This window comes from Schistocerca piceifrons, chromosome X, assembly GCF_021461385.2.
Source record: "Schistocerca piceifrons isolate TAMUIC-IGC-003096 chromosome X, iqSchPice1.1, whole genome shotgun sequence".
NCBI classification, from domain to species: domain Eukaryota; kingdom Metazoa; phylum Arthropoda; class Insecta; order Orthoptera; family Acrididae; genus Schistocerca; species Schistocerca piceifrons.
Genome location: NC_060149.1, coordinates 73,844,777 through 73,859,538, shown reverse-complemented (window position 1 = coordinate 73,859,538; position 14,762 = coordinate 73,844,777).

The following is a 14,762-nucleotide window of genomic DNA, read 5'->3' as shown; positions in this document are numbered from 1 at the left end:
CCTCACCTATTCAGGGGGACCCTACATTTCTCCACTCGATAGCGGAGGTCGAGAAATTTGCACCCCAGATCTCCGCAGAAGTGTCGGAGCCTCTGGTTTAAGCCTTCCACTCAGCTCCAAACCAGAGGACTGCATTCAGTTCTGGGAACAACACTGCAAATACTTAGCTCAGATTCCACCCCATGAGTGAGGTTTTCTGCCATCACCAACTCCGCCAACCGCCTGTATGAACTGAAGATGACCTCTGAAACCAGGTGGCAGGAGTCATTGGTGCCGACATGAGCAACAATCAATTTACAGTCGGGTGCACCCAGTGCTCTCTATCGTCACTGGCAGGGCCTCCTCCACATCTCAGATGAGACCCCCCCCCCCCCCACCCTTTCAAGCCCTAAGGGGCTCCATCACCCGCCTAACATTGGAGCTCCCAATCACTAATAAACCCCTCCCCCTGTGTGCCTGCTCGGACCTTGCTGAAGGAGCGGCCACATGTCCGTTCACAGCCAGAGCAGGCGATGCCACACAGCCAGCTTCCACATTGACCCTCCACCTTGTGCGATGCAAATGCCGTTGAACCCACCACTCCCCTTGGGGAAAGGGTGGCACAACTGCGCCCGGTACCCATGAAGATGTCTCAACAGCAGGGACCATGGGTGAAGAATGTAACACCTGGGGTGTACCACGCGACGCAACAGACTCCCCACTGTCGCTACACTCTGAGGTAGCAACCTCAAGACGACTGACCGTGGCCATCAGCAGGTTCAACTGTTCACAAACAGTGGTCAGCTCCTCCTGCGCCCATATACAGCTGTCACACATCCTATCCATCCTAAGAAATCAACAATTCACTGTAGAGAGTTAAGTAATCAACTTTTAACTAGACTGCTAATTCACTAAAGGCGGCTGATAGCTGAGTAAACTGTGGTTACTAGACACTTCTTGTTGGAAACAATGAAAATAAGCACTAAATGTCTCTGGACTGTATTCAAAACAAACATGAAATCTATGGAACACTATTACTAGTACTAAAAAATTAAAGCTTCCTAAAAGCAAAAACATGGAAAAATAAGTGACAAGTAAGAAAAACACAGTTAATACTTACGAATATAATAGAGGGAAACATTCCACGTGGGAAAAATAAATCTAAAAACAAAGAAGATGTGACTTACCAAATGAAAGCGCTGGCAGGTCGATAGACACACAAACAAACACAAACATACACACAAAATTCAAGCCTTCGCAACCAATAGTTGCTTCATCAGGAAAGAGGGAAGGAGAGGGAAACACGAAAGGATGTGGGTTTTAAGGGAGAGGGTAAGGAGTCATTCCAATCCCGGGAGCGGAAAGACTTACCTTAGGGGGAAAAAAGGACAGGTATACACTCGCACACGCACACATATCCATCTGCACATACACAGACACAAGCAGACATTTGATACTTAAATTTACGTAGCTTGCTGCACAGGAGATACGAAGCAGACGGCAGTTACGATGACACTGGCAGTACTGGCACTACAGCTGACTAAAGGGGCTCTTTCTGACTGTATTCAAAACAAACATGAAATCTATGGAACACTATTACTAGTACTCGAAAATTAATGCTTCCTAAAAGCAAAAACACATGGAAAAGAAGTAACAAGTAAGAAAAACACAGTTAATACTTAAATTTACATAGCTTGCTTCACAGGAGATGTGAAGCAGATGGCAGTGTGTCTACCATCACTGGGGAAGAGACATGGATGGTGACATCTGCTTCATTTGAGGGAAGTTGTTTCAGCAGTGCATTTTCTGGGTTGTTGGTGTTGCTCCTGCCTCCACAAGGTTACTTGGATTTCTGGGGCACTTGTGAAAGAGGAAGTGACAATGGAATGTAGAGTGATAGTCTCTCTATGTGTGGATTGTAGTTGTCATACTGGATGAGCAGAAGGGTAAAAGTTGTCCCACTGTAGAGGTTGAGGCATGGGGCTATGCGTTGAGTACAGCCAGGCACAGGATAATCAGAGTTCTTAAGTGGTTACTAGGGGTTATGGTGGTGCCCTGTTATGTGGACACACTTGGTTACAATGATGTACCAGCTGGTTTTGGCTGACTGGAACTTCAAATAATTGGCCCACAACAATACCTAGAGCCACCCTGGGTACAAATGAATTGGAAGTGCATACATGAGAGCCCACATGAAAAAACTATGTTGACCTTGAGCTCTGAATTCTTTGATTCATCCACAGAAATTCCAGCAGTGAACAATGCCAGCATTCATGTGGCAGTTCTATTGGACTGCTTATTTGGATGGGAGGAAGCTGTAGAATGAGTCTGCATCATCTCTTATCCATCTGAGTTTGAAATACCATTATCAGCTTTCAGCTTCTGAATTTGGCACTGGTGGGAATGAGTGATGATCAGAGGGGGTATTCTGTTTCTCTGGTAAAAATCTTTGGACTCAGAGACACAAAATAAGGGCTGTCAGCTAATGAAACTGTTCAGAGTGCTTCCTTTATTAGAAAATGTGGTTGTGATGGCATGGATCATTGCAAGGGTTATCAGTGAAGGCATTTGGACCATATGTGGGAAATTGGAAAGAGTATCCACCACCTACAGCCTTGAATCTGCTCCTTACCCAGTGACATTCACATTGGCCAAGCTCTTAACTGCAGCAACTGATGTATCATAGTACAGTATAGTTGCTATACTGTTGCATAAACATCATGTTAGCAGTGAACAATCACTAGTATTGTCCTTTAAAATATTGACATTGGTTGAGCATACTGAGAAAGAGCTTTATCACTTATTATATTGAATTAAAAAAATGCAGTGCACATTAATACAGATTTAAATTTCACTTAATAATTGGCCATAAGCCACAGTCATACTCTTTTGTCCTAGTTCTAGGCTCCCAAAAATAATAGCTTCAACAAGGATCCTTATTTGTGATCAAATACGGTTACAATATTCATTATTGGCCCACTAAGAAGTAATGCAGTGATTAGGTTATTAGAAAGAGTAGAAGTTAAAGTACTCTCTTCAGTTATTGAGACTTTTAATGCGGTAAAATAAGTTTTATTCAGATGGAGCTGTTGTAGAGGATATGGAATTCATCAGAATTTAAGCCAATTACAAAGTATTAACTGAATGAACTGATGCTCTAATAAGGAAAAGGCCTCAGACATGCCAACTGATTCGACTCATATTTGGCAGGTCACCTGTATACAATCTAAAATGAAAATCCTAAGATATTTTGGCACAAAAGCCTGCTGTTTTTGAGAAAACTGCCCCTAAAGTTCATGACACATAATTGAATTAAAAATGATGGGATCATATTGAAAATTGAGCGTTTTTCTTCATCATATATGGGGTCTACAAATCCAATTTTCCTAAAAATCAAGGAAAGAAACTGTTAGGGCTGTCACTTATGTGCCCATTAGGTTCAACAAAAGCCCCAATGGCACAGCAACCAAGACATTTGGCTGGGGAGCAGAGAACCTGTGTTTCATTCTCTAAAGCATTACACAGTACTTTTTTTTTTCTGTACTGAAATCGGTAGGAATAGGTGGGTGAATAAAGTAATCAATACGGAATAATGACAAGGTAGGCAAATAAATTTCTCAAATAACTTGGATTAATACTGAATTATGAATTTTAATCCTGATTGCCTTACAATGGCTCTTCCACTCACTGTGTTACATGTCCTTCAAACAACTAGATGGATGGTACTTGTCACATAAATGTCTGAAGCAAGTATATTCGCTGCACCAATAACATCTAATGAATACAATCTTCATATAACAACACCATCTATTCTGATGATTTAGCAGAATATACATTTAGTTTATATTAAACATATTTCTTTTTCAGGAATTAATTTTAATCCTTGCCAGGCATATGATAACACCACCTGAAAAATCAGTGCTGAAAGTCAGTTGTGAACTCTGCTATAAATCATTGTTGCATTTGTACGATTGTGCAATTCCCATTGGACTTCCATAAGCACAATGCAATGTTCTGTATAGTGTCTTGCTTTAAATAAGCATCACACAACTGGCAGCAATATTGTTCAGAAATGTTTTGATATGATGAGGTTTAAAATTTCAGCTATTTACAAACTCAACACATCTGAGAAATTAATTTACCTAACTTGTTGTTATTCGTTATTGATTACCTCCTGTTCCTGCCAATTTTGATGTAGAAAAAATACAAATATAAAACCTGCAGAATGCTTTTGAGACTAGAGCACAGGTTCTCTACTCCCCAGCCAGATGCCTTGGTCACTGCGCAGCAGTGCTTTCACTGAACAGAATTTATCTCATAAACACATAAGTGGCAGTTGTAACAGATCCTTTCCTCAATTTTTAGGAAAATATACATTTGCGGATCCCATTTATGGGTATGAAAAATACTCATTTTTCTTTTATCTTTTGATCCAATCAATTTTGAGTCAATTGCATGATATTAACTTCAGGGCTGGTCTTCTGTAAACTAGAAGGGCATTGAGCCAAGACACCTTAGAGTTGTTGTGCACAAGCAACTTGTCAAATATGAGCTGAATTGATTGGCCACATCTGAGGATTTTCACTTATAAGTGTTGAATCACGGGGCACCAGTTTGTTCCTTTCCAATTTGATGGATGTTACTCACTTTTTGGTGATCTCAGTGGTGCAGAACCCTTGACAAAAGTGACTACTGCATATTGCATTCCACATAGATCTCATAGATTTCATCTGCACACTGATAAGGCACTTCAAGATGAGTTTGGAGGTAGGCAACCAAGTGGAATAGATATGAGAATATCCATGGCATTGTTTGTAATCTCTCAGACCTTCAAACAGCAATTGTATTAATTCATCCAGAAAGTCCTTCATGGAGACATAAAACAATACTGATTGAATCAGGTGCTGATGCCAGCCACACATGATTTTCACTGAGTTCCTTAACATATTACGGGCTTCATACATTAGTGAACTCAATAGTCAACACATCAATTGTGAACAGTGAGAGTGTAATCAATGTGATATCTTTGTTACTCAGTGAATGCCTTGTATGCAAGATGCAAAACATTGCTTATCTTATGTGCTGTATGTTGCTGTATCTAATCAGTCTTTAATAAATATCTGGTGTTTGATATACTCTCCACTCAATTCTGTGTGGAATTATTATTTACCTGTAATTAAATTTCAATAGCGGTGAACCAGTGAAGAGAATGTGACATAAATTTGGATTGTTTGGCATTATCTCATCAATGACTCCAAGAACCCCTCCTTTAAACAACTACTGCAAGCAGGAGCAAACATCACCAAGGGCACAAAAAATACAGAAAAATGAAGAAACTCATCAGGAGAACAATCACAGCACCTCATGTGACCTCAAGAAGCAGTAGAAGCAGTGTTTGGCCATGTAAAACTGCTGCTTTCTGGTTTCTCTAAGCATTTTTGAACAGTGTGGTATCCTCAGAATGGCTTCCACTTTTTTTCTAATAACCTGTATTCTTTCTTGTATGCACATAGTTTACATATATTTACACGATTCTTTCTCATTTACCTCCAAAGTTTCTTACTTTTGGTCCATTGTAATATCTAAGACAATTTGCTTTAAACATTCAAATCTGCCTCCTTGCTGTCTCCAGCAATCAGTAGGTTTCCTGAAACATTTCCTTATTTGGTCTTCCTACAGATGATATAACACTGCTTAGCTTATGCACCAGAACCTAGTACAACATTTACTACCAAAAATAAGTAAGAAATGATTTCTTCACTGAATGAAGCAAATCATATACACCCCTTTCAACAGACACAGTACAATTGGCATTTTGCACATGTGCAGGTCTTTTTCTCAGTGTGATGTATTGTACATCTACATCTACATTGATACTCCGCAAGCCACCCAACGGTGTGTGGCGGAGGGCACTTTACGTGCCACTGTCATTACCTCCCTTTCCTGTTCCAGTCGTGTATGGTTCTCGGGAAGAACGACTGTCTGAAAGCCTCCGTGCGCGCTCTAATCTCTCTAATTTTACATTCGTGATCTCCTCGGGAAGTATAAGTAGGGGGAAGCAATATATTCGATACCTCATCCAGAAACGCACCCTCTCGAAACCTGGCGAGCAAGCTACACCGCGATGCAGAGTGCCTCTCTTGGAGAGTCTGCCACTTGAGTTTATTAAACATCTCCGTAACGCTATCACGGTTACCAAATAACCCAGTGACGAAACGCGCCGCTCTTCTTTGGATCTTCTCTATCTCCTCCGTCAACCCGACCTGGTACGGATCCCACACTGATGAGCAATACTCAAGTATAGGTCGAACGAGTGTTTTGTAAGCCACCTCCTTTGTTGATGGACTACATTTTCTAAGCACTCTCCCAATGAATCTCAACCTGGTACCCGCCTTACCAACAATTAGTTTTATATGATCATTCCACTTCAAATCGTTCCGTACGCATACTCCCAGATATTTTACAGAAGTAACTGCTACCAGTGTTTGTTCCGCTATCATATAATCATACAATAAAGGATCCTTCTTTCTATGTATTCGCAATACATTACCCATGATTGAGGGACCCAAACATGATCCTCTATTATCAGAAAGGCTCTCAAGTCTGGGCTGACATCTTTGGCTGGAACCGTGGGTAAAGACAAGGTGTCATCATTAGCCATAGTGGCTCCAACTGCTTGAAGTCATGGCCAGCCCAGTTCATTTCATTCACCATAACACTTAGGTTCAGCTGTAGCCACTGTAACTGCACCCACACCTGCCTTGGTCAATTCAGGTTTGTTGCAGCAACATCAGTAGGTCCACCCTCAACCTCAAAAAGGCATTATGACTTGTCACCATTTTACAAGCTGCAGTCACTTGAAGGGGACACTATGCAGCGGGGACAAGTGCAGAATGGTGGAGCCATGTAACTTCTTGTCAGTCCCACCAGTTCTGATGATGATATCATTTTTTGAACTACATGACAAAGTGGGCAGGGATTTAATGCCTACATCTGGCATACATGTTGACTCAGTCATCATGTGAGTGTCATTATTGAAGTCCAGTAAAGCTTAACCAGGCTCAATCTCTTGCATCACCTTATATAAGTAGCACAGTATGCTCATTATCCTGCAGTACCAAATAAACACTGGCGTGGCACTATCAAGACTTATAATTGTATGCCACATGAAGCAATTCGTATCACACCATCAAATCATTGGTCTACCAATCCTGATACTGAACTGTCTGTTTTGTTCCGGTTTTTTGCATCATTGATTCTGGAACATGACAACTCAAGCTTTGCCCATAGTATCTGATTTGGTTCTCTATTAATCCCTAGATATTTCACTCTGAAGCTACTTGGTGCATAGTTTCATTGTTGACAAACAACTCTTTGTCATTCCTGGACAAGACCTCTGATCAGCACTTGATGGACACAATTCAGTATTATCCCAATTCCTATTTTGTAGCTGCCTCAAATTTGTCTGATGATGTTCTACTGACCAAAAGTGCCCACAACATTAAAAAAATGTGATTGAGCTGGTTATGTATAATAATTATGATTAAGCCACATTTTAAACAAGTGATACTTGTTCATTTTCATGATGCGTTGAATTGCTTGATGCTTTTCCTCAAGCTCACTGTCACCGTGGGTTATACTGATATCACTGCATAAACACTGATGACAAGTGAGGCTGTTCTACCACCCCAGTCCAGCAAATTTTTGACATTACCAGCCTTCTGAAAACAGGTTGTTGCATATTATGGTCAGGTGTTTTTCCATTGTGACTCCCAGTACATTGCACCTGAGGGAGATGTTCAGGAAGGTTACACCCTCCCCCCCCCCCGGGGGGGGAGGGGGACCAAGGTGAGGGGTGGTCGCGGGAGCCGGACCATGGTCAGCTCGACAGAGTTGTTGGGGAGCTGCGTAGGTAGATGTCATGAAGGAAGGTTCGGCCACTGAACCTGGAAGCTGTTGAAGTGCGCCGGGTATCGTACTGGGCATGCTGGTTGTGCAGCGACAGGGAGGCTGGCAGTTTGCGGGTGGAACAGAGCGACGACGACAATGTCTCCGCTGGGCGTGGCGAACACATGAAGCATGTCCAGGTCGACGACGATGTCTCCGGTGGGCGTGGGGAACACACTTAGCATGTCCAGGTCAACATCAGTGGCAGGGAATGGTGGAGGTTGTGTCATGAGGACCAGATGAAGGGAAACATTCGACGAACAGTGTATCATCACGTAGTATTATAGAGATCAGTGGATTATGTCCGGGGGGACAGGCACAAACACTTTGAGCGAGGGCACGTTCGAGATGGGGGGGCGTGAGAAACCTCGACAGGGCGAGGCAGGCAATGGGGGAGAGGTCGAAGGGACTGGCGGAGGGCCCGGTGGCGAGGGCGTGATTGTAGGTAAGCTTGACGTGGGGAGCATGTGATCACTTGACAGAGTGCGTGAGACCGGAGTAGAGGGTGAGGTCGGAGAAGAGCTCGACGAATGGAGGTGGAAGTCACTCGACCGAGTGTGTAAGTCCAATGTGGAGGGAGTGGTCGGAGCGTCGTGAGCCACGGTAGTGAGTGGCATGGTCGTGGCCTGAAGGGGGGTAGAAGCGGGCTCGACATGAGCAAGCTTAAGTTTATTGAGAGAGTCTGTAAGAGCTGAATCTTTTATCTGGATGTCATAGGTGTTGGCTGAGCGCCAGAGAACTCGGTACAGGCCGGCATATGGAGGTTGGAGGGGAGCACGGACAGTGTCATCTCGGAGCATGACGTATTCGCAATTGTCCAGAGATTTCAGGACGTGAACCTTAGGGTAGGAGTGGCTGGCAGGTAGAGGGATATGGAGGCTGATGAAGGTAAGTCAGACTGAGGGAGAGAAGTGGAAGGTCTCACAAGTTCGGCACGGAGAACAATGTTCTGGCCATATACAAACTCGGCTATTGTGCCTTTGAGGTCGTCCTTACAGATCGCATGAATGCCGAGTAGCACAAGGGGAAGGGCCTCCATCCATAGAGAGTCATGGCATCAAAGAGCCGCCTCGAAAGTGCGGTGCCAGCGCTCAAGTAGCCCGTTACTTTGCGGGTGATATGCTGTGGTATGGATGCGCCGGATGCCGCAGATGTTACAAATCTAGTTGACAGGGCTGACTCAAATTGTCTGCCCTGGTCAGTCATGATGATAGCTGGACATCCGAAACGTGATATCCATGACTCGACAAAAGCTCTAGCAACAGTTTCTGCCGTAATATTGGGGAGGGGGACAGCCTCGACCCAGTGAATTGTTCAGTCGATAGACGAGAGAACATAACGAAAGCCTGTACTTTGCAGCGTTGGTACGCAACACAGGAGCGTGCCCATTGCTGGCAGTCCTTGTTGACATTTCTCCACACAAAGCGCTCCACAACGAGGCGAGCAGACCCACGAACACCAGGGTGGGCTAAATTATGCAGTGCGTTGAAGACAGCTCGACAGAGCGTGGTTGAGATGAGGGGGCGTAACGTGCCCGTACTGTCATCGCAGCAGATCTACCAGAAATACCAGGGAAGGTGGTGCGGACGAAGTGTAGTGAAGAGGTAGAGTCTGAAATCAGGTTTTGTGTTTCCTCGTCGGCAGGTTGGAGGTTAGGCAGTTCAGAGATGTCTAACAGCGAATGGACGGCGTCGACTTGTGAAAGGAAATCAGCAACTATATTGTCAGCACCCTTTATGTGTCTGACATTGGTGGTGAACTGAGATATGAAGTCCATGTATCTGAAGCAGTGAGGAGGCGGGTCATCCGGCGGGTTTGTAATGGCCGCAGCCAGGGGTTTGTGGTCTGTTAAAACATAGAAAGGACGTCCCTCAACATCAGTCTTAAAATGCCTGATAGCTTTGTAGACCACGAGCAACTCCCTGTCAAACATGGAATATTTCTGTTGTGCATTGGTGAGCTTGCACGAGAAGAACTGCAGGGGCGAAGTCTGGCCGTCGATTGTCTGGCTAAGCACAGCGCCGATGGCAGTATTTTTGAGGGCAGTGAAAGAGTCAGTCATAGCAGGGGTCCATGGAACAGGCCGAGATCCAGAAGTGTGGGTGCCTGCAAAGGCATCCGTCAGTGGAGCCTGAATCTCTGCAGCTTGAGGTAGATGTCGGCGATAATAATTAACCATCCCCAGAAAGCGCCGGAGCTCTTTGAATGATGCAGGTCTGAGTAGGTTTAGTATTGTTTGTACTTTCTCAGGGGGCGGTGAAATGCCGTCGGCAGAGACCCGAAAACCAAGAAAAGTGACAGCAGGTTGATGTAGCTGCAATTCGTCCTGGTTGGTATCGATGCTTGCTGCCGCGAGAGTGTTCATAACAGTTTGCACATGTCGAATGTTGTTCTCGATGGAGGAGCTGAACACCAGAATGTCATCAAGATATGCAAAGCGGAATTGGTCGAATAGCACTTCGTTGATGAAGCGTTGCCAGGTCTAGGTTGCGTTTTTGAGACCAAAAGGCATGAATTGAAACTGAAATAACGGAATCGGGGTGGTGATTGCTGTCTTCTCGATGTCTTCAGGTGCCATGGGGATCTGGTGGTAGGCTCGTTTGCAATCAATGACAGAGAACGTGGTCGCACCTGCGAGGGAACTGGTAAAGTCGGCAATGTTTGGTATGGGGTAGGTGTCCATAATTGTTCGTGCATTTAGTCGATGGTAGTCTCTGCACATGCGCCAGGACCCATCTTTCCTGGGTGTCATATGAATGGGCATAGACCAGCTACTGGCAGAGGGTTCAATGACGCCGAAGCTTAGTAGTTCAGAAATCTGCTTTTTAAGGTTGGAGAGGCGCTCGGGACAAAGGCGACGTGGTTTACTGGAGATCGGGGGACCTGGCATGAGGTGAAGTTTGTGAACTGTGCCGTTGGTGACGATGGAAATGTTGCCGGCGGCGCGGGAGGCGGTTTGTTTATAATGTGTGGCGGGTGGGGCGGGTGAGGCGTGGTCATGGTGTTCGGAGCCACTCAGCGGATCTGATGGGAGCCGAGGTGGCAGTGTCCCAGGAGTCAACACGACAAGATGGCCGCCGGCCCGAAGCAGTGGCACCAAGGTCAGGTGAGCTCGGTAGAGCTCGTGAGCCGTTAGGGAGCCCACTGTCCGAGGGCGCGGCCTGTGGCAGCACGGTCGCGGGTGAAGCACTAGGCACAAGTGCACTGTTCGTGTTGTCAGTGGCGGTCGCACGGCGGCGCGCAGGAGCCGAAGTTGCTAGGGACGGGGTAGGAGCCGTCAGTTCAGGAACATGTGACACTCATCGCGCATGTGCAATTGTGTCCGGCCGAGTGTCAAACGCTGCCATGTTAGGAGGGTGTGGCCCTGCGGAGCTGTCTGTACATGTTATGGCATTCTTGATAGCACAGTTGTGAGGGGTAGCAGGAGGTAAACACATGGAGGCTCGATTTCTGGGATTCCAAGCAGATTCGGCGCACTTACTGACGTTGCTTTGTCGTTGCTCTAGTGTCTGTAATTCCTTTGCTGCATTGAAGAGCTGGAGCTGTGTTTCGTGGAGCCAGAGGGAGAGCTCGAAGTTTCCCTTGCGCAGGCGAGCGACGTGTTCGAGCTTGACAAGGTACTTGTGCATTGTTTCTTGTAACATGCATGTACAGATGAGATGCGCCCAGACCGATGTGTCACAGGGGGTTGGAGGGGGGGGGGGGGGGGGTTGCTTGACAGAGCACAGGGGAAGTGAGTCTTGGATGGATCATGAAACACGGTGTTTCACACTAGGTCTGGTGAAAGTTTGTGGTGTCGTAAGAAGTCAATGCCTAGTATAGGTTTGTCAATTTAGCACACTAAAAAAGTCCACTCGAATTTGCGGTTTGCGGAGAGTGACACGACGTGTGAAGTTGAACCCGAGCATTGTAGTTTAGTTGAATTCACGGCTTGCAGTGAAGTATGATGAATGCAGATGTTCGGCGACGCTAATGACGTGGGCAGCAGTGAAACATCGGCGCCTGTGTCCACTAGGAAAAGGTATCCCGACGAAAAGTCTTTAATGTAAAGTCGTCCACAATTATCCGGTCATTCCTGGACAGAATGGAGCACTGGGGGGTGTCTGTCATGTAGTGCACAGAAGGTGGCACCCGAACCTACCTGCGATTGGCGTTTGGGAAGTAGCAGGGTGATCTGCAGTTCCGTGCCTCCTCACCAAACCGTGTGTGGAAGTAACAGTACAGGTAGTGCAGTTGCATTTCCTGTGGAAAGTTCATTGCCAGTGGCGGTGGCTGAGTTTCGGTGGCCGCAGCAGGTTTGGTTGCAGGAGGGGGCGTGACCGTGGGAAGAGCCGGTGATGTCCCAGTTGCTTGATTACTGCTTCATGGAGCGAGTGGAACGGTTGGCACAGTATGGCCCTGGACGCGTCTGGCTGCAGGGCAATGAGCCTGAACCTGAGACTTGTCAGGTAGGCAGTGGCTGGCGAAGTGGAGCAGTGATGCATCGTGTAGCTTGTCAGAAATCGTCATTCTTTTCTCACCGAGGTTCAGGAGGCCTTTGAGCCAGAGCAAAGCGGATGTGAAGGGATAGTTTATCTGACCAGATGGCGAGGAGAGCTGTTTCAGAGAATAGATCGGCGCTGACCAGGGCACGTAGCGTTCTCCAGAGCTGGGAAGGTTTGTCGTTGCCTAGTTGCTCGAGGTGGAGCACTTGCCGTATTGCTGCCTCAGTTGAGCATGCAAGCCAACGTAGAACTGTCTCTTTGGCTAGAGTGTACCGGGTAGATGAGTCCGGGGCATCGACCAGGTCAGCAATCAAGTCCTCCTGGTCGTGCAGGTGGGTGATGAGGCACAGAAATCTGGTTGACTCGTCGAATTTGTAATGGTCAAACACTTCGTCCGCAATTTTGAACCAGGTTGTAGCTTTGTCGGGATTAAATGGCGGCAGCATCGGTAAGCATTGTAGAATGTTCAGAAGAACAGGTTGACTCGAGTTCGTTGGGGCACTGCCTGAAACGAGCTGTTGTTGCTGTAGTATTCCAGGAGAGTGTGCCTCCAGGCGATGTGGCAACGATGGCTGTTCAGGAGGCAGCGTGAAGGTGACACGTTGTGGTTGAGCACAATCTGTTGCAACGCAGAAGGCCAACGCAGGTGAGACACCATAATGTGTCGATTGTGGTTGAGGAAGCTCAACATGTGGGTGTGTTCGAACTGACGCGTCACGGAAGACTGACACGGATGAGGCATCGAGATGTGCCGAGAACGGTAGTGGATGCTCGACTGGAGCTGGCGTGTGGGCGACAGGTGAGAAAAAGTTCAAAGTTTGAGAACGCGTGTTAGTCTGTGGAAAGCTCAACGTATGATCAGAGCTGGGTCCACCTGTGTTGCAGGAAGGCTGCGGAGGTGCAGGCTGTCCAGAAGCACAGTGTAGGAAATGATGTCGAATGTGGGACGAAATGTGTGAAAGTTCACTGTTTATAGTCACTCCACTCAAAATGGTGTGTGGATAAGGTGAATGTCGTGGCACAAAACACTGAGGCATAGCAGTGAGACGGAGGTGGAGGTCAGGCACAGATAACAAGTTATTGTTCCTGTTGCAGGCCGAGGTATCGAAGTAGGAAGGGAAGTGCTGATGCTGAACCAAGGCAGGCACGGGCGTGGTCAGATGCTGAGTAGGTTAACCTGTGAACAAAGCAGTTCCAGCCACGTGGCAGGTAACCGCGTCATACTGCACGGATTTCGGCGTGGCAAATCGTTGTCCTGGTGGTGGTAGGTTGTCCAACGAAGCATCTGCAGAAATCTGCATTGGTCCCACACTGCACGGAGATCCATAAGAGGTAACTGCACAGTCGATGAGGGAAGGCACATGTGGTGGGAACAAAGGCGTTTGATAGCTGGAGTCATGCACACTCCTAACCTCACTTATTGTTGCAGGTTCGAAAACATCCTGCAAAATCGGCGTAATCGGCGAGTGAGAGACATCGTGTTTCAGTCCTGGTGGGTGTACATCGCCCGCAGCATGATGCATGTCAATCACAAAATCCGGCGTTAGGCGTTGGGCTGAAGTCATTGTTCGAATGCTGTGTCGATGTAATACACACGAAAATAACCGACGCGGAGGTCGCAGACACAGTAAAACGGCGAAAATGGAAGACGTTACAATTCAGGGTCACCAGTGAGTGGGATGTTCGGGTCGGTTACACCAAACAACTCTCCCATTTTGCAGTAGTTCGCTTATTCACCTAAACACGTCAAAGGCTTACAAAGAACTGGACATAGCGGAAGAGAGCAAAGATAATCTTAGCTTAGCGTCCAAAGACGATGCTCGGATTCTAGAGACAAACATACATTGATGCTGGTGTCGACCTCATCGTTGGCACACACCTAGTACTGATTATGCCATGATGTGAAGGCTTTTGTCACACTATACCTGTATGCATGTCAGAGTGCTGTTTTACTCTGGGCAGGATACATGATTTCCTGTTGCAGGTGGGCATGTCCTTATACAGTTGGCTAATGACAGAAGTGACAGGCACTGCTGGCTGTGAACAGTTGGGAGTACAGCTAAATGAAGGCAACCTGGGCCAGTTGTCATTCTTAAATGAAAGTTATGTCTTTATAATGATGCCAAAGCCTGTGCTTGATGCATGTTCAGTGCAGGACACGTGTCACACTGACTGTAGCAATACATGGTGTAGGCATCAAGGCTGTGGGTGCTGTGAAAAGATGTTTTTATCATGGCTGTGGGTTCCACCTCAGAGAATGTTACTAACACTGACAGTTAATATGACATAATGAAATAAAGTGTTAATGAGTAGCATTGTTCAGAACAATGCAGAATAACATGGATGTTCTTC